The sequence below is a fragment of the Acomys minous genome (genome assembly GCF_964271855.1).
Source record: "Acomys minous genome assembly, chromosome: 5".
Lineage (NCBI taxonomy): Eukaryota > Metazoa > Chordata > Mammalia > Rodentia > Muridae > Acomys > Acomys minous.
The window spans coordinates 41493593-41515486 of NC_140494.1; the positions used below are offsets into that span (position 1 = coordinate 41493593).

General features: G+C 39.2%; 1 long non-coding RNA gene across 1 annotated transcript in view; it reads right to left on the reverse strand.

Annotated features, from left to right (window-relative positions):
- Positions 1 to 6385: 6385 nt before the first annotated feature.
- Positions 6386 to 21894, reverse strand: part of LOC311597762 — a 37365-nt gene continuing 21856 nt past the window's right edge. Inside the window, exon 4 of the long non-coding RNA XR_014779341.1 lies at positions 6386 to 6828. This is a non-coding gene — a long non-coding RNA (uncharacterized lncRNA). The remainder of the gene's footprint in view (positions 6829 to 21894) is intronic.

Here is a 21894-nt window from a genome sequence, read left to right on the forward strand (position 1 = left end):
GAATACCTGGGGCTTCCCGGAAGACACAGAAAAGAAAAACTCAGTCAGGCTACACTGTTCCTCCTAATTCTCAGTACCTTCCACTCACCAACTTCAACACATTCTGATGTTTCTCATCCTTGGAAGAAAGCTGAGGCCAATGTTTGGTCTTTAGAATGGAGTGAACCCTGAACTGGAAAGGTAGAACTGAACCCATTCCTACCACCCTGCCTCCCTCACTTGTTTTCATATTTTTACATAGTTGTAAGTAATCAAGGTACAAAGAACTAATTCTGTTTATAGTTCTGCAACATATTTGGCCAAACATTGCCATCATTTAGTACTTTACCAATATTTTAGGTATCTAGGATTTTTTTCATTAAAAATTTCGGGTTATGATTAAAATACTCTTCCTCCTCTTCTTAAATTATTCTGTTCAGTCGAATTCCACCTTTGGGAAAAAAAAACATAGCACAATAAGCAAGGATCACAATATCACTTATAGTTCCCAGAAGAAGTTATGGAAAGCTTATGTGACTTTCTTTCCATGAACAATTGTTACTCCAATTCATTTTTTGTGATATTTTATATAATACCATATATTTTAGTGAATTTTAACATAATATGGAAATTGCAGAAATGCACATACATAATAAATGTGGATATGCATAACAAATATCAAGTTCTATTAATGTCTGTTTCTTGTCATAACCCCACCTCTCAACAATAGTTCAAATCTTTTTATCAATTATGCAAACATACAGCTAACTTCAATTATCCAAGATAGTAATGAGATATGTGAGAACAAATTGAAATTCACAATGAATTCCCTAGCCACATATTGTCCAGTAGATTAGGTCTCTCCACCTCCTAACCTTTAACAGAGGCAGCTCAGGAAGAAGAGTGTTTCTGCTTCCGTGGGTTCCACAATCCTGGAGGAATTAAAAAGTGTGGCATCTCTAAATGGCAGCTAGGAGGAGGAGGAGGAGGTAACAAGAAAGGGCATTACTGATCCACAGACAATCTCCAAATAATTAAATATGCAATTGAATGGAAAATTCAAGTACTAAGCCGGTTTTTAAGTACATTGCAGCCCCAACAGCCTGCTGTGGAGAAGAGGATTCTAACCTTAAGTGTTTTTTTTTTTAATGTGATTTGTTCTTTTCCCACCTGTTAACGTATATGTACTTTGGAAAATTAGTAGGAACATTTTCATTTTTAATAGCATACACGATTTTATTTTATGTGTAAAATTAAGCAAAATACTAAAAAAAAAAGGTAATGTACATTAGATGACTGTCCTTTCATTTCATAAACAAAGAAATATTTGATAAACAGGAATTAACATTTTGTGTTAGTGGATGGTAAAATTCCATTCTCATCTTCTGCTGTTTCCCTCAACAGGAAGTACCCAGTGCTTCAGATAACAATAGAAGCCTGGTGTTGTCGCCCAGGAACAACAGTCTGTAGCACAGGATATCAGGTAACTTGGCTCTTTGGGATTCTCTCGCTGGCACTTTATTAGTATTTCATATGGAAAAAATGAGCTCACCTAATATGAGGAAAGTGTATAAATCTAGTTTAAAATATAGTTGAATAAATAAAACAAATTTATGGATGAAGAAATGACTACTTCTGTCTTTAAAGTGAGCCAGATTTTAAAAACCTACAAAATAAAATGCATTATGAAAAGAATAATAATATTTGGAATAATAAGTGTTGGAATCTTCATTCCAAAGCTTTGCAACATATTTATGTAAAATTACAGAAATGTTAAGTAGGACAAGTAGACATCCATGTCTCCCATTCACAGCTTCCTTCCTGTCTGGTCAACCCACAGCTGTTTGCCTAAGACCATGATTTCTTCCTGGCCCCTCTCTATTGTTTTTATATTATCTATATTATCAGTATTATCAATATGCGTGGCTAGAAATCAATTAAGGCACAGACATTTGTAATATTTTAAAATAGCCTTAGTTAACCTGGGGCAGGGTAGATATCGATCCTCAAAACTATTTTCCATAGTGGGGCAAGTATGTGTTAGCTGTCCCAACCCATGCCATCTGTTTCTAATAACGTCTATCAAGCCACCTCCCATGCATAATCCCAAACGCTTGCTAATGTTCTTCATCTGATCCAGATTTTCCATGCATGCTGGCCATGTGCTTCTTTCCGATCTAACCCATGGCGGCCTTCCTCTCTTCCTTTCAGGTCTCTCTCCTTCCTACTTGTGGTGATAATTCTTTTGATCTTTCTTCTTCCCAGGATTATTCATCCTCTCTCTCTCTCTCTCTCTCTCTCTCTCTCTCTCTCTCTGTCTCTCTCTCTCAGCTCAGGAATCCCTATTTCTCCTGCCCTGCCCAGGTGGGTTGGCCTTTTATTAATCAAAAGGTGGATCACAGAGACAGCAACCAGTAATTAGCATCAAAATACATTAGGCCATCCCCCAACACCTCTCGCTCCCATTAGGACTCATGAGATCACAGATTCCTCCTACTGGGGAAACTATCTTACCAGAATGGCACACAGGCATAGTGATGCTCCTTCAGTTAGCACATGTGAAGCAGAGACCCAGGATACTCTCAAGTATTATCTGAGCATCTATAGCTACCAACGGCAGCTATCCCATTGCTGTATCAAGCCTTGAGATTTAGTGCAAGGCCGCATTCCCAGGGCCAACTGGTTCCAAGCTCCTTCACTGAGCCAAGGGAGGTACCATGTAGCTTACAAGCAGAAGACCTTAGAAAAATGCTATAGCACCCAACGCCAAAAAGAGGAAACAATGTCTCAACCATTAAAATAATTAACCTCCTCCTGAACATTATAAATGTCCTTTCTGGAAGAAAAGTGACTTGAACAAAAAGAAATGAAATAAATACTCAGCCATCAAACTAACTCCAGATGTAAACATTCCTACACACACACACACACACACACACACACACACACACACACACACACACACAAAAAAAAAAAAAGCCAGCAATGATAGCAACAAAACTGTATAAAAAAAACCAAACTAACATGTCTCCTACAAAAAAAATAAAAATAAAAATCCCATAACCTGGAAGAACTAGACAAAGAATTTGAAAGAATTATAACTGAAGTCACTGACCTCAAATAAGAAAAAGAAAGAGATGAAAGAAATAAGGAGTTAATACTAGACATGAAAATAGAGTTTGATTTTTTTTTTTTTTGGAAGCACAGAGTCACATTTATTAGATTTTAAGAGAAAAACTGCAGAGTAGGCAATGCGCAACCTCCAGCTGTTGCTCAAAAGAGGAGAATGAAAGATATGGGGGGGGGGCGGGGTAAATCCAACTAAACAATGCTGGAAACGAGAAACTCGGTAAGGCAGTTTAAAAACCTCAGCAGAAAGGCTGTTTCACAACCAGAATGGATCATATCAAAACTGAGAGGCATGGATGGAAGCCAAAGTAGCTTATATAGCTCAGAGAGCAGATGAGAGGCCCAAATCAAATATAATAGCACATGGAAGAATTTAGGACATTGTGAAAAGACAGAACCTCTGAACTACGGGCATAGGAGGAAGAGACCATCACAGTGCAGCCGTAGAGAACGCCTTGCTTCTTTTCAAAGATGGCATTGTCTGTTGTATACCTGTCCTGATGAAGTCCTCAGGGCTTTTACGTATGTGATCATAAAATCTACAAGTAAGGATACTTTGACTTCCTCCTCTTCGGTTTGCCTCTCCTTTATCTCTTTTACTCTTCTTATTGCTCTGACTGCATTTCAAGAAATGAAGAACCCAATTTTAAAATGGAAGTAGAGCTAAAGGAGATTTGTCAAGAAGAAAAAAAAAAAAAACAAATGGCCGAATAATATTTTTTTAAAAGTGTTCAACGTCCTCAAACAGCAGGGAGATGCAAACTTAAAATGTTTTGCGATTTTATCTTAACCAAGTAAGAATGTCTAAGCCAAAAGGGACAAATTGATGACAAACGCAGGAATAGATGTAGGGAAAGCAGAGCACTTATTACCTGCTGCTGTTCATGCAAATTGCTGTCGTCATCATGAAAGTCAGTGGGTGTTCCCAAAGCATCTAAAACTGGACATGCCACATGATCCATCCAGACCACTCTTTGGGATATACCCAACGGATTCAATATCCTACTACAGAGATAAGTACTCTCTCCATACATCCATTTCCGTTGCTGCTCTATTCACAGTAATCAGTACACCTTCTGTGCCAATCCAATAGGGGCAGGAATATCATGGGAGTAACCCTCCACTTCCTGTATGGATGGAGGCTTCATTTTACAAGACGATTTCAGTACGTGGGGTATGCTGTTATGCTGTTAAAGGGACATTGTACTGAAACAAGTCCTAATGACTTATTGTTACACGTGTGCCTTAGGGCATCTCTCATCCTTCTCAGTGACGTTTCCATTCTCAGTATAAGTAAATAGAGACCGTGGACCTGTCAAGTTGCAGAGAATAAGAAGAGGCTAGGGAATGCTCAGCCTAAAGTGAGACGTCTATTTCACAACTCACCCTCCCAAGGCTCACAGCGCATTGCAGATGAGGGAACAGAAATAATTTCAGAGCCACAGCAAAAAGACAATTGCGAGAAGCCAGTGTTTTCTGGACACAGCAGGGCAGCTGCACATAGGGACCTCGCACAGCATCTTTGACAGTGTGCACAAGACCTGTGCAGTTCAAAGACAGAGACCAAAGCTGCATACGGCAAGGGAAGCCAGGAATGGAGTTGTACCCTTTGCAAAGGAGCTATGGGTTATTGATAACTATTGGCAGACAGAGAGAGAAAGAGGAGAGAGAGAGAGAGAGAGAGACAGAGAGAGACAGAGAGAGAGAGAGAGAGAAAGAGGAGAGAGAGAGAGAGAGAGAGAAAGAGAGAGAGAGAGAGAGAAAGAGAGAGAGAGAGAGAGAGAAAGAGAGAGAGAGAGAGAGAGAGAGAGAGAGAGAGAGAGAGAGAGAGAGAGAGAGAGAGAGAGAGTTAATTAAGAGTGTTGTCTGTCTGTGGTAAGTCCATTATGCTCCAGTGGAAAATCACATAGCCAAGCTCAGCACCAATTGGGCATATATATGCAAAGTCAGATGGATAGAGAAGGGAAGATGGATATGGAAGGATTTCGAAAAACATGAATGTGATGAAAGCTCATGGTACTGAATTTTCAAACAACTAACATAAAAATAAATACTAAATAATATGCATGGCAAGCTTTCATTAATTACAAGAATAATATGACCACTTTCAGAATACACGTTTAAAAATGGAGAACTGTTCTGTTAGTTGAGAGATATGGGCCATCTTTATTTTTAAAATACACACACGCACACGCACATACACACACAACTTGTAGATAATTTGTGTGTCTGTTTACTATCTCCACCCTCTAACCTCACAATACACACCTGTGTGCCTTCCCTCAACTTCATGTGTTTTTGTTTTCGGGTTTTGATACCCCACTAAATCCAATTAATGCTGGTCAATATGTGTATGGGTGCAGGGTCACCCACGGGAGTGTGGGAAACCAGTCTCTCTCTACTGCAAATAGCTGCACAGTAAAGGGTAAGATTGGAAGGATTTCTTCCCTCTCGGTGCTGAGATATTATCTAGCTTGATCACACGCAGGTCTTGTGCAGGTGACAATAGCTGCTGTGACTTCACGATTCCGATAGCCATAATGACCATGAGAGAGCATTTCACTGTTCCCTTCCTGGGCTTCTAGCTCTTACATTTTCTTTTACTGTCTCCTCTTCCTAGATTGTTTTGTCTTGTCGTATGTGGTAGACAGCGACATTCCTGAACACCCACGTTATTACGCTTCTTTTGTTTGTCTTTCTGAATCTCTTTTAGCAATTTTACTTGATTCTCTCATTTATTGTAGTTTATAACATTTGAATACTGTATTGAATAAGCCCCTCTGTGATTATCACCTGGGTAGTACATGTAAATAGAATTGAATTTACTGTTAGGACTTTGAAAATATGGTTTTATTGCTATTAGTTTGTTGGATAATATTGTCCCTAATTGTTCTAACAAAGTGTTCTCAGTAACATAAAAATAGCTGCATCTCCTTGAATATTTTCATTTTTAACTCCAACTTAGAAACCTTGAAAATGCACATTTTTTCCTTTAGTTTACACATTAGCACATATTTTTATAGTATTTCATGGTGATTCATAGAATTTTGGACACAGCCCTATTTAGTTTTGATTTTAGTTTGTTTACCTTTATTTCTTTTGGCTTTTGCCTTTGTAGTAATTATTATTTTATTTAAATATTTGAAATTATTAGAACATACTGAGAGATGATTTATTGTGGACAACCATGTAACATTTTGATGGTGACTATTGGACCTTTTACTTGTAAGTTCAAACATTACAGATGCCATTAGAACTCTTTTATAATTCACTTCTTGAACATTTATGTTGTACGCTCTACTCTCAGAATCCCTTTTTAAATTTTTTTCCACTGAATGAAAGACTAATTTACCCCTTTGAACTTTACTATTAAATGCGTTCCCTTTAAAATGTCTTAATTTTCCATATATTCTCTGCACTAAAGAATTTTCAGAAGTAACAAATGTCATGCCAGCTAGGATAACACCTCAAACCAATTTAAAATTGGTGCATAAAGATGTAGGAGAGCAAAGGGCGTTCTGGGGTTCATGAGGAGTGATGGTTAGGCAGAAAGGATAACTTAAAAACAATTCTAGAGGAGAAGCTGGTTTAGGCAGTGCCTTACACAAGAGCCCCTGGTGTGGCCTGGAAGGCTGGTGGGGAGGAGGAGTGCAAGGACTGAAGTTTCCATAGCAGCTTGGCATCTGTCTTGATAGCAAGTCTGTTCTGATTCTCATTTATCTAGAAAAAGAAGACAAGAAATGTAAAACGGTACACACGAGTGAGGGGTATCCTTGCTGTGTGTCCTGCAATGGTGGCAGGATGGAAGTTTCATAATCTCACTGCATCCTGTCACCACTGTGCTCTCTAACAGGAATTAGTCTGTCTCTGTTAATTCAGGGCATCTAAGTCCAGCTTTTCACAAATAATCTACACATTCCCTTCTCTAGCCTAGTGTCTGGAGAACCCTGCTCCTGAGAGTCTGTGGGAGATCGGCAAACCAGAGGTCCTCCCCCTCCCCTTCCCCCTGTCCCTTGACTTTCTTTTATGCAGACCATGCGCTTGGCTTATCCTTTCCTCTTATTTATTTCTTCTATACATTTCAGTTCTCTGTCAGGAGAAAATGAATAAAATGATTTATTCTCTTTAAACTCTTGCTCCTCCCCCTCCCTGTTCTCCTTCTCTCCCTCTATCGCCACAACCAAACCTTGGACCTTGTACACACCAGGCAAACGTTCTTCCGCTGAGCTACACTCATGGTCTCAATATATTGTTCATTATCTCAAGGGCAATCATACCTCTTTTCTCTTCTATAGACTTCTAGGTCCACGTCTTTATAATTGGGAAATAGATTGAGGTCATGTGGTTTTATGCCTCAATTTTTTAAGCAATTAAGAAGAAGACACATGGCATTGTATATACTAAGGAAAGCGACACATCTCACTAAGTAATTAAGTGATTTTTTGTCTAAACACTTATTATGCAAAAATTGTTTAAAATCAAGAAGCCTTAAACCAGCAGTACTGCAGTAGAGTTGCTCGAGGTTTCCAACATGGGTATTGTACATGCAATTATAGTTAGGAATTGAATTCTCTCAGTGACTTATTCTTGGAGGTAACAGTGAATATAATCAGAGACTAGATGAACTTATTAATGAGTTTTTTCCTAGAAGCAGGTCCCTTGATAGGTAACACTTGCCTAATAAATTTCTAGGCCCAAATGTTCTAAGTTGAGATGTCAAGTCCCAAACTGTAGGGATTTTAATGATGTACTCAATTTGTATGGTCCCAAGAAGGCCATTTATAGTGTTCTTCCACTTGGAAAAGGTGAGGGGAAAACTCCTTGTGTGATCACAGTTGAGTCTTTAATTATTGGTGAATTTCTTGCAGCCTTATTAATCATCCTCATTTGTGTTAGATATTGTCTCTTTTTAAAAGTTTATTTTATTATAGTTAATTCATATTACATCCTGATTGTTATCATCTTGTTTGTACTTCCTGTTCCCACGTTCCCTCCCTCCCTCTTTTGCCCTATTCCCCTCCCCAACCCTCGGAAAGAAGGGGACTTCCTCCCCCTCCATATGACCACAGCCGATCTGGTCTCATCTGGATAGCCTGCTTCCCCTTCCGATGAGTGCACCAAGTGGAAGTCATCAAATGAGGAGGCACCAGAGTTCATGTCAGAGGCAGTCCCCACCTCCCTGACAACCTTGGAGAATGAGCTGTCTATTGGCTAGATCTGAACAGGGGTCTAGGTTTACTGCATGCATTGTCCTTGGTTGGTGCAACAATTCGTGCAGACCCCTTCTGGGTCCAGATCCGCCAGCTTTGATGGTCTCCTTGTGGGGATCCTGAACCCCCTGGGTCCTTCCATCCCCCCATTCTTCCAAAACCACTCTCAGCACTCCACCAGGAGTCCAGCAGTGAGACCCAGCATCTGTCAGGATCCTCCGCTGGGTGGAGTCTGTCAGAGGACATCAGCAACAAAATAATGCTCACAAAAGATCCATTGAGAAACATTTTAACCCAGTACTCCAAATTCTAACACAGCATAATTTTGAAGACAGAGCAGTTTCTCTTGTGCTGTGGCATTTGCACATCATATTTTTTAAACAGTCAAAAAAAAACTTGGTGTTTCTGTGTGACTTGAGAATGTGATTAGAAGACAAAAATTCAGGTTTATATAATCCATACATAAATGCAGATGTTGAACACTTTAAAGATAATTACATATTAATGGAGAATTTGAAGCAGGTCTCTCAAATCACTGAATGGCTTCTTAAAACTGGAATGCAATGCAATGCATTTGTAAGATGCTTTGGCACAAACTGGAGTGTGATGAAAAAGAAAAAAAAAAAAAACCACCACGGTCATCTAGAAAATATAACTGTGGTCCTGTTCCACATAGGTGTGGCATCAATAATGCAGCAAGAGGAAGAGATATGAGCTAATTGGATAAGGAGGGAGATTCAAAGATAGGAAAGATGTAAACAGTCAGAGGGTGAGTCTTAGGGAAACTCCAAAGACGCTAATTTCATCCTGGGGTCCCCTCTCTTCCCTAGCATATCTTTCCCATGTGAAGAAGTAGTTGTCATATGTGACACAATTTTTAAATACACTATTATCAAATGGGACACAAATATTCAGTCCATCTTAGTCATTGTGTGTAAAAGGAGAAATGTATAGCATGCATAGAATGACTTCTAATATTTATCTTCAGTTACTAAAATCAGTAATGCCATCCCTGATGGTATTTCATTGGGAAAACAACACTAGTGGACTCAGACTCATGTAGGTTGGCTTTGTGGTCCCTGTACAATATTTATGTCAGAGTTTTGGCATAAGCAGCATCAGTGATTCATGCCTTCTAGGAACTATCAGAGATGATATGGAAGTAATAAATAGAAACTTGAATGCCGAGCAGACTGTGGACAGTGAAAAAAGAAAAAAGAAAAAAGAAAAAAGGAAGCCAATAATGGAACAGAGAGGAACTCAATATCGTGGGAGGTCTAAAAGCTCAGGAGGAATGTTAATTCTTTCTTAGGTAAAACTTAACACATCAACACCTGACTAAAATCAAATCCCCAGTACCTGAAAGCAAATAACTCTGGTAGACTGGCATATGTGCGTTTGTAAGTGCAATGGATTTTCACAGGATGATTTGACATTTGGGAAGAGCTTGTCTGGCAAACACTGGAAAAGAGGAAAGTATTTTTGCAGAGAGAGAAGCAGCAAACACAGGCAGGAAGTTATAGGGAAACCCTCCTCCAGTGATCAATACTCTGACTGTAGGTTTGCTTGAATATATAACTGAGAAAAAGGAAAAATCAATAAAAAACATACATGCTAATAGAAAAATATCATGCTGATAGAAAAATAGGAATTTCAATTTGGTATTGAATATTAATTAAACAGTAAAGATTTTTGTAGCATAAATTCACATGATTACATAACTTCTGTTGATAATTAATTTAGTTACTATTTCACATATAGGAGCAGAAGCCATTTTTGATCACTATTTTATTTGATTTGATTGCTGTGTTTAAATACCTTGGCAGTGGATTAAAATCTAAATTTACACACAAAAGACTCTTATTTTGGATGATATTATCACATTTACATTCAAATGAGAATTATAAATTGAGTTTCACTCCCGAGAGACTCATTGGTTTAGCACAGTAAATAATATTCTCAAGATCACTGAGGCATCGCAAAAGCAATTTAAGATATTAAGACAACTGATGTTTTCAACACAGAATAAAATACGTTTTAGCTATTTATGCATTGTTTAGCATTGAAATGCATGTCAGTTTCATAAAATTCTTATGCATTATGCTCTAAAATGCAATTCTGTCTGAGTGTATTTTAATAAGTAGCTGACATATTTACGGAAAGAATAATCAGAACTCAGTTGTCACATTCCCATTCTTACAGCACTGAATCAGGGTCTTGATAGCTTGAGATTGTAAGACTCTAAAGGCCCTTTTCATCTGTTGATTACTACTGTAGGTCTGTAGCCAGACTGCCTCAAAAATGTCATTTTATTACAAACTATAGAAAGACAGTCTGTGTGTTTGTGCATTAAATCTAGCATGAATCTGGAACAAAGGGCAAGGAACAACACCTTCTGCAGATTTAGCGGGTAATTTAATCAGCGAATCCTGATTAACCGATATTGACATGCCTGTATTTTTTGTTGCAATAATATTTAATTTTAGATAACACCAAAAAATTGATCTAAAAGTCCTTGGACTCTTTGATTAAGCAGCATTACTGGAGGTCTATAGTCAAACTGCTATTTGCAGTCATATGGGCATGCAAAAGTGTAAAGTAAGGAAGAGAGTTAACAATGATAATTTAAGACAAAAGCCTGGCAAGATACTCTCACGATGACTGTCTTCTACTCTTCAAAATGGCATTAAATTTATTTTACTAGTAAAATAAATTCCTGATGGTTAGCTTTAGTTGTCAACTTGACACTGTCTCGAATCATCTAAGAATAGAATCTCAATAAGAAATTGTCTGGATCAGACTGGTTTGTGATCATGCCTGTGGGAGACTTTTCATTATTAGTGCTAATTGATGTGGGACTATTCAGACTTACGAAGGCTACACTAATCCCTATTTAGGTGGTCCTGGGATATATAATAAATATAATATAATATAATATATGTAGATAAAAGGCTGAGCATGAGTAAGCATGCACACATTTGTTCTTTCTCTGCTGTCCACTTTGAATGTAATGCTTAAGTTTCTTTCTTCCTTCCTTCTTTCCTTCCTTCCTTCCTTCCATCCTTCCTTCCTTCCTCCCCTCCTCTCTCTCTCTCTCTCTCTCTCTCTCTCTCTCTCTCTCTCTCTCTCTTTCTTTCTGTAGTTTTTACACAGCATTTCTTTGTGTAACAGAGCCCTGGCTGTCCTAGACTCACTTTGTAGAGCATGCTGCTCTCAAGCTCAGAGAGATCCTCCTTCCTCTGCCTCCCTAGTAATGGGATTAAAGACGTGCACCGCCACACCTGGATGACTGCTTAAGCTTCATACAACAGTAGAATAAAACAGAATGTTTAGCTAAAGCAAACCCTTTGTCCCTAAGTTGTTTTTGTAAGAGTATTTTATTGCAGCCAAACAAATTAAACTAGGGTACTTTTAACAATTATAATAAAAGATGCAAATTTTCCATTATGCCAACTGTAGGAAGCTATGTCTGATACCATGGCTGTTATTTAAACTTATTCTGGGGGACACTGTGCAAAAAATGAAGTCAAAGTAGAAATGAATAGTAAGTGTTGACATAAAATCAAAAAAATATTTTAAAAAACAAGAGATTTACCAAATGAGCAAAAGAGCTTGTGTGCAAGCTGAAGACTTGAACTTGAGTTTAAGAAACTGTAAACACAGGCATGTGCACACAGACACAAACACCACACATCAATAAAACACACTTGGATGGTCCTGAGGTAGAGCATAAGCTTGTGCTTTACACTGCAGATGCTCATAATGCAGGCTGATAGAGTGACTCAGTACATTATAGCACTTTTCACACACTATTGATGACCTAGAACCAAAAAGAAGATAGGTAAACATGGAGATCAATATCTGTGATCACAGCACCACTACAGTTAAAAGGGGCCTCTGACTTTCACATGCATGCTCTGGCACACACACACACACACACACACACACACACACACACACACACACACACATACATCCAAATGCATATTAGTAGTAAATAAAAACTATAAAGAAAATGCATAATTCCAATTAGAGTTTCAATCAAAGAGGGAAGTACACAACACTTTAAATAATTCTTTACAAATTACATTCTATGGAATACACAAAAGTTTCAGGCAAGTCTCAAGAAAATATTCAGTTAGACTTACAATTGACTTAAAGTGGAAATTGTCAGGAGTACGTGAATATGTGCACAGAGCTGAGGCTGCCACTTCAGAATCTAATGTTGACGTAGAAAAGGTTCAGGCAAATGCACGAATGAGATGGAAATTTTAGAACAAACATTATCTCAATATGTAATTTTCCCAAGGCATATACAATCTGAAAAATCTTGAGATATGTTTCAGAAAAATGCAAGTACCAGGGTAACATTTATATACCGTGAAAACAAATACTTTTTCGTCTGCCATGTCTCTGATGTGAGCACATTGGTTCGAACAGGAAGGTTTGCATCAGAACAACAGGAATCAGATGGTGTTTAAGTTATGAAAAAAATGACCCCAACTTTATCTATAATGTTCCTATTAACAGCCTTAAAATACTGTTCTTAAAAATATAATCAAACAAAACTGAACAGATGTATATTTGGAATCACTGAGACATATCCAGTTATGCTATGCTTTGTGTGTGTTTCACGGTATTTTCAAACAAAGTCTCACGTGGCTGCTAGAAATGGTAGATGGAGGGTGAGATGTGGGTGGATATGAGGGCAGGAAGTTCTTTAAAAATTAACCAATTAACTTTGCACCTCAGACTTAGCTCCCTCCCTCTTCTCCTTCCTCTCTCCAACCCCTCAAAAAAGAAGATTGCCCTCTACCTACCCACCCAGCACATCAAGTGGCAGAACTACTGAACACATCTTCTACCACGGTTGCCTGGCAAGGCAGCCCCACCAGGGGGAAGTGATTGAAAAGCATGCAAAAATGTCCTTGTCGGAGACAGTCCCAGCTCCCCTTACGAGAAAGATCCATATGAAGCCCAAGCTGTCCATTGGGTAAAGTGAGGGGGCCTAGGTCCAGTTCATACACGGTCCTTGGCTGGTGTTTCAGTCTCTGCAATTCCCCCCTGGGCCCAGGTTAATTGGCTTTCTTGTTCTTATGGAAGAGAGCCTCTTCCACAAGGCTCTCAGTGCTCCACCTAATGTTGGGCTGTGAGTCTCAGCATCTGTTTTGATCTGTTGCTGTGGGGAGGGGGGCTCTCAGAGGAGAGTTATGCCAAATGTCTGTAAGCATAGCAGAGTGTAGTTTATAGTGTCAGGGATTGGCTATCTTGCATTGGTTGGCCAGGTGTTAGTTGGACATTTCCTCACTCTCTGCTCTTTCTTCATCCCTGCACATCTCGTAGGCAGGGTAAATTTTGGACCAAAGTTTTTGTGAGTACGTTGATGCTCCCCTCCCTTTACTAGGAGTCCTGTCTGGTTAGAAGGTGGCCTCTTCTGTCTCCATGTCCATCTCTAGTAAGGATCTCAGCTAGAGTCACCCCCATATCCTGTCTGAGGTCTCCAGGCTATCTCAGAGATTTCCCTAGGCCTCGGTTTCTCTTCTTCCTTCAAGCCCTCTGTCCTCCTACTCACCCAGCCTCCCCTACATCTAATCCCCTCCCTCATTTCTCTCAGCACTCTCTCTCTCTTATTCTTATTCTGATCCTTTTCCCTTTCTCAGTCAGAATCATGCATCCTCCCTTGGGATTTCCCTGTTCCTTAGCTTTGTTGGGTCTGTGAATTGTAGTATGGTTATTCTGTACTGTATGACTAATATTTGCTTATAAGTGAATACATACCATGTGTGTCTTTCTTGGTGTGGGTTACCTCACTCAGGATGACATTTTCTTGTTCCATCCATTTCCCGGCAAATTTCATGATTTCCTTGTTTTTAATAGCTCAGTAGTATTCCATTGTGTAAACATTCCAAAGTTCCTTTATCCATTCTTCAGTTGAGGGATATCTAGGTTGTTTCCAGTTTCTTGCTATTATGGATAAAACTTCTACGAATCTAGTTGAGCAAATGTCCTTGTTGTATGCTGGAGTATCTTTTGGGTATATGCCGAGGAGTGGTGTAACTGGGTCTTGAGATAGAGCTATTCCCAGTTTTCTGAGAAAGTGCCAGATTGATTTCCCAAGTGGTTGTACAATTTTGTACTCCTAAAAGCAATGGAGGAGTGTTCTCCTTTTTCCACATCCTCATCAGCATTTGCTGTTGCATGAGTTTTTGATCTCAGCCATTCTGAGGGGAGTAAGATGGAACCTTAGAGTCTGAGATCTGCATTTCCCTGAAGACTAATGACATTTAGTGTATCAGGTTTTATGTTGTGATCTATAATTCATTTGGGCTTGAGTTTCTTGCAGGGTGATAAATATGGATCTATTTGTATTTTTCTACATTTTTACATGTAATCATATAGTTAGAGCAGCAACATTTGTTGAAGATGCATTCTTTTTTTTTTTTTTTTTCATTCTATGGTTTTAGCGTCTTTGTCAAAAGTCAAGTATCAGTAGGTACCGGGATTTATTTCTGGGTCTTTGACTCCATTCCTTTGATCAACCAGTCTGTTTCTATGCCAGCACCATGCAGGTTTTTATTACTGTTGCTTTGAAGTACAACTTGAAATCAGGGATGGAGACACCTCCAGAAGTTCTTCTATTATATAGGATTGTTTTAGGTGTTCTGGGAACCAGAAAGAAACTGGTGTTTAGGGTATGAAATGACCTCAAATTTACCTATTAAAAGCTTTAAAATACTGTTCTTAAAAACATAATCAAACAAAACAGAGCAGATATGAAGTTATGCCATGCTTTGTGTGTTTTTGAGAGTATGTTCAAACAAATTTTCATATGTTTATTAGAAATAATAGATGGAGGGTGAAACGTGGGTGAATGTGAAGGCAGGAAGTTTTGTGTCCTGTCAAAGACATATTCTGCACCACAGAGACCTTAAATGAAATCATTATGTCTGAGATGACAGCAAAATGCAGCAGTATTGATGGTCCAGGCACAGGAGAATGGGCCCACAAGCACATGACAGCACCCTGAGCTTATTTTCTAGGTGCTCTAAACTTTGACATGAAGGGAGGTAGCAGAATTGACCAAAGCTAGATGACCCTTCCCTAAGATGCCGAGATCAAAGCAATAATTAGATTTCCATTTCAGAAAAATGAGGAATAATTATTTGTATTTGCTTTCAAATCATTTTTCTGAAGATGGATGTGTGATAAGGTATAACAGTTATATATGTATATTACACATGTATGTAAATTCTAGATGTATAATATATGTATAAAATTGTTTCAACTTATTTTACTATTTTCTCCTTCACATTTTATTAATGGCTTTGAATAAAATACAGGTTAATGGGCTTAGTTATGACATGTGTACTTGTTCTTCCCTTCTCTGTTCCCTGCTGTTCCATTCTTCTATGCCTCCTCTGCTTCCTTGTCACATATACTTTCTTTTGCCTTCTACAGATTAAGATGATGATTTTTCCCTCTCATGACCCTTACTATTGTCAGGATCTATACTTACAAATGCATATATAGAGCAGTACTTACTTATGTTTACTGTATATGACACCATGTGTTTTTATACATAAAGAATTGTTTGCTTTTTCTCAGGGTAGATATAAAGTGTATGTCTATCCTTGTTCAATCTAACATCTGACTTTTTAGTGAGAAGTACTTAAACCTGCTATGTATAATCAAATTTTAATTGGGTGAGTTGTCATTTTTATCCTTCGAGGTCATACTTACAATAGACATTCTAATTAATACTTATTAACACATATACACAATGTTTCTAAGTACATTGCTGGTAATTAGCTGAATTCCTCATGAAACAACGAGAGGGGCTTAATTTCTGTAAGACTGAGAAACACAGCACTGGGTTCCTTGTGCAGAAAGTTAGATAAATACTTGTCTCAGATTTAATTGTGAAATTCACCATTATTTGATGAGGAATATACTCAAGAATGAATATATATAAAGTCAGCTTACGCTTACTGCGAGGTTACCAACGTCTAAAAATAATACACAGTTTTCTTTTTCACACTATAAGTTTAGTTAATATAGTTGCTGTTGCTTGTTATTAGTATACACATTTTATTTTTGACTAATTTATTTCAGATTTCATTTTGTAAACTGGAAAAATGGAGTTGTTTCCAAGCACATGGTATCATATTGGTGATATTTTCATGATGATTGTTTCGGACAGTAAGAACACTGATCTCCCTTTGCTTCCATATAAATCTACCACTATTGTGCTGTAAATGAAACTGGCTGGCTATCTTCTGTGTGTTAAGGGATGACATTTAACAGCACAGGTTTCAGTAGCATGACTCATCATTGCTTGCTTTCAAATTAAGGTTGTGTCTACAGAATTTGATACATTGGTGTGCAGGATTATTAAAAACATATTTATTATTGACATGACAGACCTGTTGCTTCTACCTTTGAACATATAATTGAAATGTATTTCTGTTGTCAGCATTGATGGGGCCACATTTCATACCAGAAATGGTACAGAAACGATTCACTTGACAATTTTGGATGTAGTGAGCTCCAAAATTAACTCAGCAGAGAGCTAGCATGAGATCACACATCTCTCCCTGTTCTGCAGGGCATTGCATGCCTTACCTAAGCTGAGAACCTTTCTCCTCTGGCCACGTGGCCATGGGAAGCTATTGATGATGGCATCTTCTCATTGATGCTCGGTAATCATCTCCCTGAATTCTAATTCAGTGAATTGAACTGCAATTAAAGCAGGAAGATTTTTTTCCTTTGCTCCCTTCTTGCCTCTTGGGAGCTTGTCTTTTATATTCTACCATTTTCTTCCCTTTATAAGAAGTCAGGAGCCCTGAATTATGTAGGGATGATGGAGGAAGACACCTAATGTTTACCTGTGACCTGTATATACACATGTACACATGGGATTATACACTCACATGAACCAGTGCAGACACTACACATACAACACATCATATACACATGTTATGTTCATTTTTGACATCGTTTATTGATTATTTAAACACTCACTTTGCTTTATAATATAGGGAACATATTTTCTGTTTCATGAACACATATTTTAACTAGTTGACTCTTTAATTTAATAAAAAATGAAGCCAGTCATTATGGCTCACACCTTAATGCCAACATTTGGGAGGCAGAGGCAAGCATTTCTCTTTGTTCAAAGCCAGGATAGTGTATGGCATGATCCAGTGATCCAGGTCAATCAGGGTTATGGGGTAAATCTCTCTCTCTCTCTCTCTCTCTCTCTCTCTCTCTCTGTCTCTCTCTCTCTGTCTCTCTCTCTCTGTCTCTCTCTCTCTCTCTCTCTCTCTCTCTCTCTCTCTCTCTGTCTCTCTCTCTCTGTCTCTCTGTCTCTCTCTCTCTCTCTCTCTCTCTCTCTCTCTCTCTCTCTCTCTCTCTCACACACACACACACACACACACACATACATATTGACTTTTAATTTTCAATCCTTTCATTACACATCTATTTTTGCCAACCTTTAGAGTTTACAGTTTCAATAAGAAAATTGTTAACAGGATAATAATGAGTATTCTAATTAATAGTTTCCAAAGGTCTATGTAAGCTTTCTCTAAATGGAGTTTAAACATCCTTCCCAAAGGCTTTCCTAGAAAGGATTTATAGGCCTATGTTCCAGTGTTTCTGTACAAAAATTGTTTCTAGTGATGATGCAGGTTCAATAAGTTATTGACACAATCCTAAGGAGATTTACTTCAAAATTGTCAATATAGTTTACTAATAGAGACAAACACATGCAAATTCCTATTCCATTAGAGATTATAGGAATTTCTAACTGTATTCTTGCCTATTAGACAATTTGCTGAATTTCTGCTATAAGTCTGAATAATGACTTCATGTTTTCTATGTCCTTTCGGCTGAAATGTGAAACTGTTACCTTCTATTACTCAACAGCCTTTGTAGATGGGATTCTCTTCAAATATTCATATGGACCCTAAATGTAGCTGTATGTCCCCTTAAGAAGAACAAGGCAAAGTGCCTTGCTCTGAGTGGGGAGAAGGCAGTGTGCCCACAGAAACAGAATGAGGTGATACAACCAGAAGCCAAAGGGCATGGGCAGAACACAGAGATCTTCATCCAGTGAAACTTCTGTAGATCTGTGTAACATCGCATCCGTGTTCTTTTGAGCCACTGCATTTGTGGAGATTTGTTTCAGTAGCTATAGGAAGCTAGTACAATGCCCTTTCAGAGATGTCACTGTGGAAGAGGGGATAGAGGGACTGTAGGAATCAAAGGGAGTGATGACTGCAGCAACACTGTTTTCCTGACCTGATGTCGCAGGGGTCGTAACTGTCTGCATTTGTCCTGCACAGGAGCATGCTGAAGTCCACGTATGGTTAGGGAAGGGAATCATGATTGCACTCTAGCAAGATACACCCTAGAAGACAGTACAGTAGAGAAAGGAGCTAGTGCACTTGAAGTTGGTGGCAGCTCAGTTTGTTGAGTTCAGCAGTTTTTACCTGGACAGTTATTGGCAACGGATGGCTGTTGGGGAGGAAGAGTCAGTTTCTGTAAAAGTAAATTTCATTCACCTGATGTAATTGTCGTCTCAGAGGCTTGCTGCTGAATTAGCTTACCCTTTCTAGTTCTTCCAGAAGTCTGGTTGGCTGGTCCAACTAAGCTGTTCTGGCTTAAAACTCCTCTCCAAGCTGACTGATTCAAAATGGGTTCCATCAGCTTCTGACTGAATTGTTCAGTCACTCTGCTCTAAAATTCTGGCTCCTTCTGTTTTCACCTCTCACCTGTCTCTGTAAAACTGTCCAGGTTAAAACTGCCTATGCACTCCAGAAGCTGAACTGCCACCAACTGAGCTGCCACAAACTCAGCTCAACTCCACTGCACTGCCTTTCAACTGACTTCCAACTAACTTCAACTCTACTCTTTTCTCTACTGTACTATACTGTAGTCTCTACTGTCTTCTTTTTAATTTTTTTATTAATTAATTTATTTATTCATTTGACATTCTGGTCATAGCCCCCTCTCTCCTCTCATCTCCTCCCAGTTCCACTCTCCCTTCCTCTCCCACTCTATTCCTCAAAAAAGGGGAGCCCCCCTACTTACCCACCTCAGCTCACACAGTCCCATCAAGACTGAGTCCATCCTCTTCCACTATGGCCTGGCAAGACAGGAGGAATTAATTGATCAAAAAGCAGGCAACAGTGTTCCTATCAGAGACAACCTCTGCTCTACTTACTAGTGGACCCACACGAGCCCCATAGGCTACATCTATGTGGAAGACCTAGGTTCAGTTAATGCAAGTTCCTTGGTTGCTGCTTCAGAATCCACAGGCCCCTCTGGGTCCTGATTAGTTGGCGTTGTTGGACTTCTTGTGGAGCTCTTGTCACCTCTAGGCCCTTTTATCCTTCACCTCACTTTCCCACTAGATTTCCTATATAATTTGCCCAGTGTTTGCTTGTGAGTCTCAGCATCTGTTTGAAACCACTGTTGGGTGAAACCTCTCAAAGAACAACTCTGAGAGGCTCCTGTCTGTAAGCATAGCAGAGTTTTTTTTTTTTAACTTTTTTTTCATTTTTTTTTTGTTGAAAAATAAAATCATTTATATTACATCTCAATTGCTATCCCATTCCGTGCATCCTCCCATTCCTCCCTCCCTCCTGATTTCACTCCCTTCCACTTCCCCTATGACTGTGACTGATGTGGACCTCCTCCCCTTGAATATGATGCTAGGGTATCAAGTTTCATCTTGGTAGCCTGTTATCCTTCCTCCAAGTGCCATGGGGCCTCCCCATCAAGGGGACATGACCAAATAAGGGGCACCAGAGTTCGTGTGAAAGTCAGTCCCCAGTCTCCACTTAACTGTGGAGAATATTCTGTCCCCTGGCTAGGTCTGGGTAGGGGTTTGATGATGACTGCACATATTGTCCTTGGTTGGTAGCAGAGTATTTTTAATAGTGGGTGGGGCATCTCTGTGATAAACTGGAGACCTAGGTCAGAATAGGAGTCTGGGAGGATATGAGGGGAACTATAGCTGGGACTCCTAGTACCAGGGACCATGGAGACTGATGAGGACACCCTTTAACTAGACAAGAATCTTAGTGGAGGGAGGAAAACACCAAACCACCCACAAAAACGTTGATCCAAAGTTTACCCTGTCTATAGAAAGTGCAGGGATAAAGATGGAACAGATAGAGCCACTCTTTTATTTGCATGAACTGTACTGTAAGCAGCCTCTCTTTCCTGTTTGTCCTCCTGAGAGCTGGGCGTATTTTATCTCTGACTCATCAGTCAAATCTTCAATTTTCCCTCAATTAGATGTCACTTTCAAGCACAGGCACTTCCTTCTACAAACTAACTTTACCTTTATTGTCTGGGATTAAAGGTGTATACTAAGGATGTGTCTATATTCTAGCCAGAGGGGATAAAGATGTGTATTCCAGACAGAAGGACTAAAGATGTCTGGTTATTTTTATGCATTCCAGCTAGATCACACAGACCTATGTCTTTGGATGTGACCCTTGCCAGAGCAGCCAAGTTGATGGACTAAAATTTTTCTATAACTTTTCTTCAGGAATAGGGTTCCTGAGGGCCACTCATTTTCCATTGGTAACTTTATGCTAAAATTTACATGTTAGTAAATTTTTTTATGTTTTGCTTTACGTAATGGGCTTGGGGTTCTTTACCTACACTTATTTCAGTTATTATCCACAGAGCAACCACTGTCATTGCACTGTCTGTGTGCAATGTAAGCAAATCCCCTGTGTTTAAAGCATAACTCAACTTCTAACAGACTTTGTACTTTCTGAAAATAAAATAATTTTACTAATATAGTCATAACTAAGATATGTTGTCATACAGCAGTGACACCTCTTCTGCCTGAAAAGAAATGTCCCTGTTTAGAAATATGACATCTCATCATCTAAGTTTTATCAATGTTTGATTAAATCCTGTGATACTGCTTCAACTATATGAAGAACTCTTGTCCACTTCCATCCAGCATCAACTGAGTCCTTTGAAACCCAATAACTCTGAGGAGAAATCAACTGGGTGTAGAAAGAGGGAGCAATCTTATACCAACTATATTCCTGTATCAAACATTTCCGGCACGATTGCAGATGCCGGACTCTCTGCTACCTGTAATTCAGGTAAACTAAGGCACGTGGAAGGGCTGCAGCTGTCCTAGATCCCTGAGGAGGCAGGAGCCAGAGCTGCATCTGAAGCTGGGTACATCTCCTGCAGCCATCTTTGTCTTCTCTTGCTCATTCTGATTGATTGCCTAGATGTGGAAGATGCAGGTTGTAACGTGTGGGTTCCTTTCTCTGAGAGGCTGGGCTGAGAATCCGGTCACAGAGTTTTCTTCAGCCCTCTGGAGGCTGGCTGAAGAAGGCTCTGTCCTGAGAACCGGTCAAGAAGGAGGCCTTCTGGGTAGGCAGGGAGCACAGGGCAGCCAACCTCAGCCACGGTTGAGACAATGGAAATCTGCTTCCCTTCCAGAGGGAGAAGGGAGAAACGGAGCCTTTGGCTTGTGAAAGGCCAAACTGCACTTGATTAAAATAAAGACAGTCAAAAGTCAAAGAGCTAGATT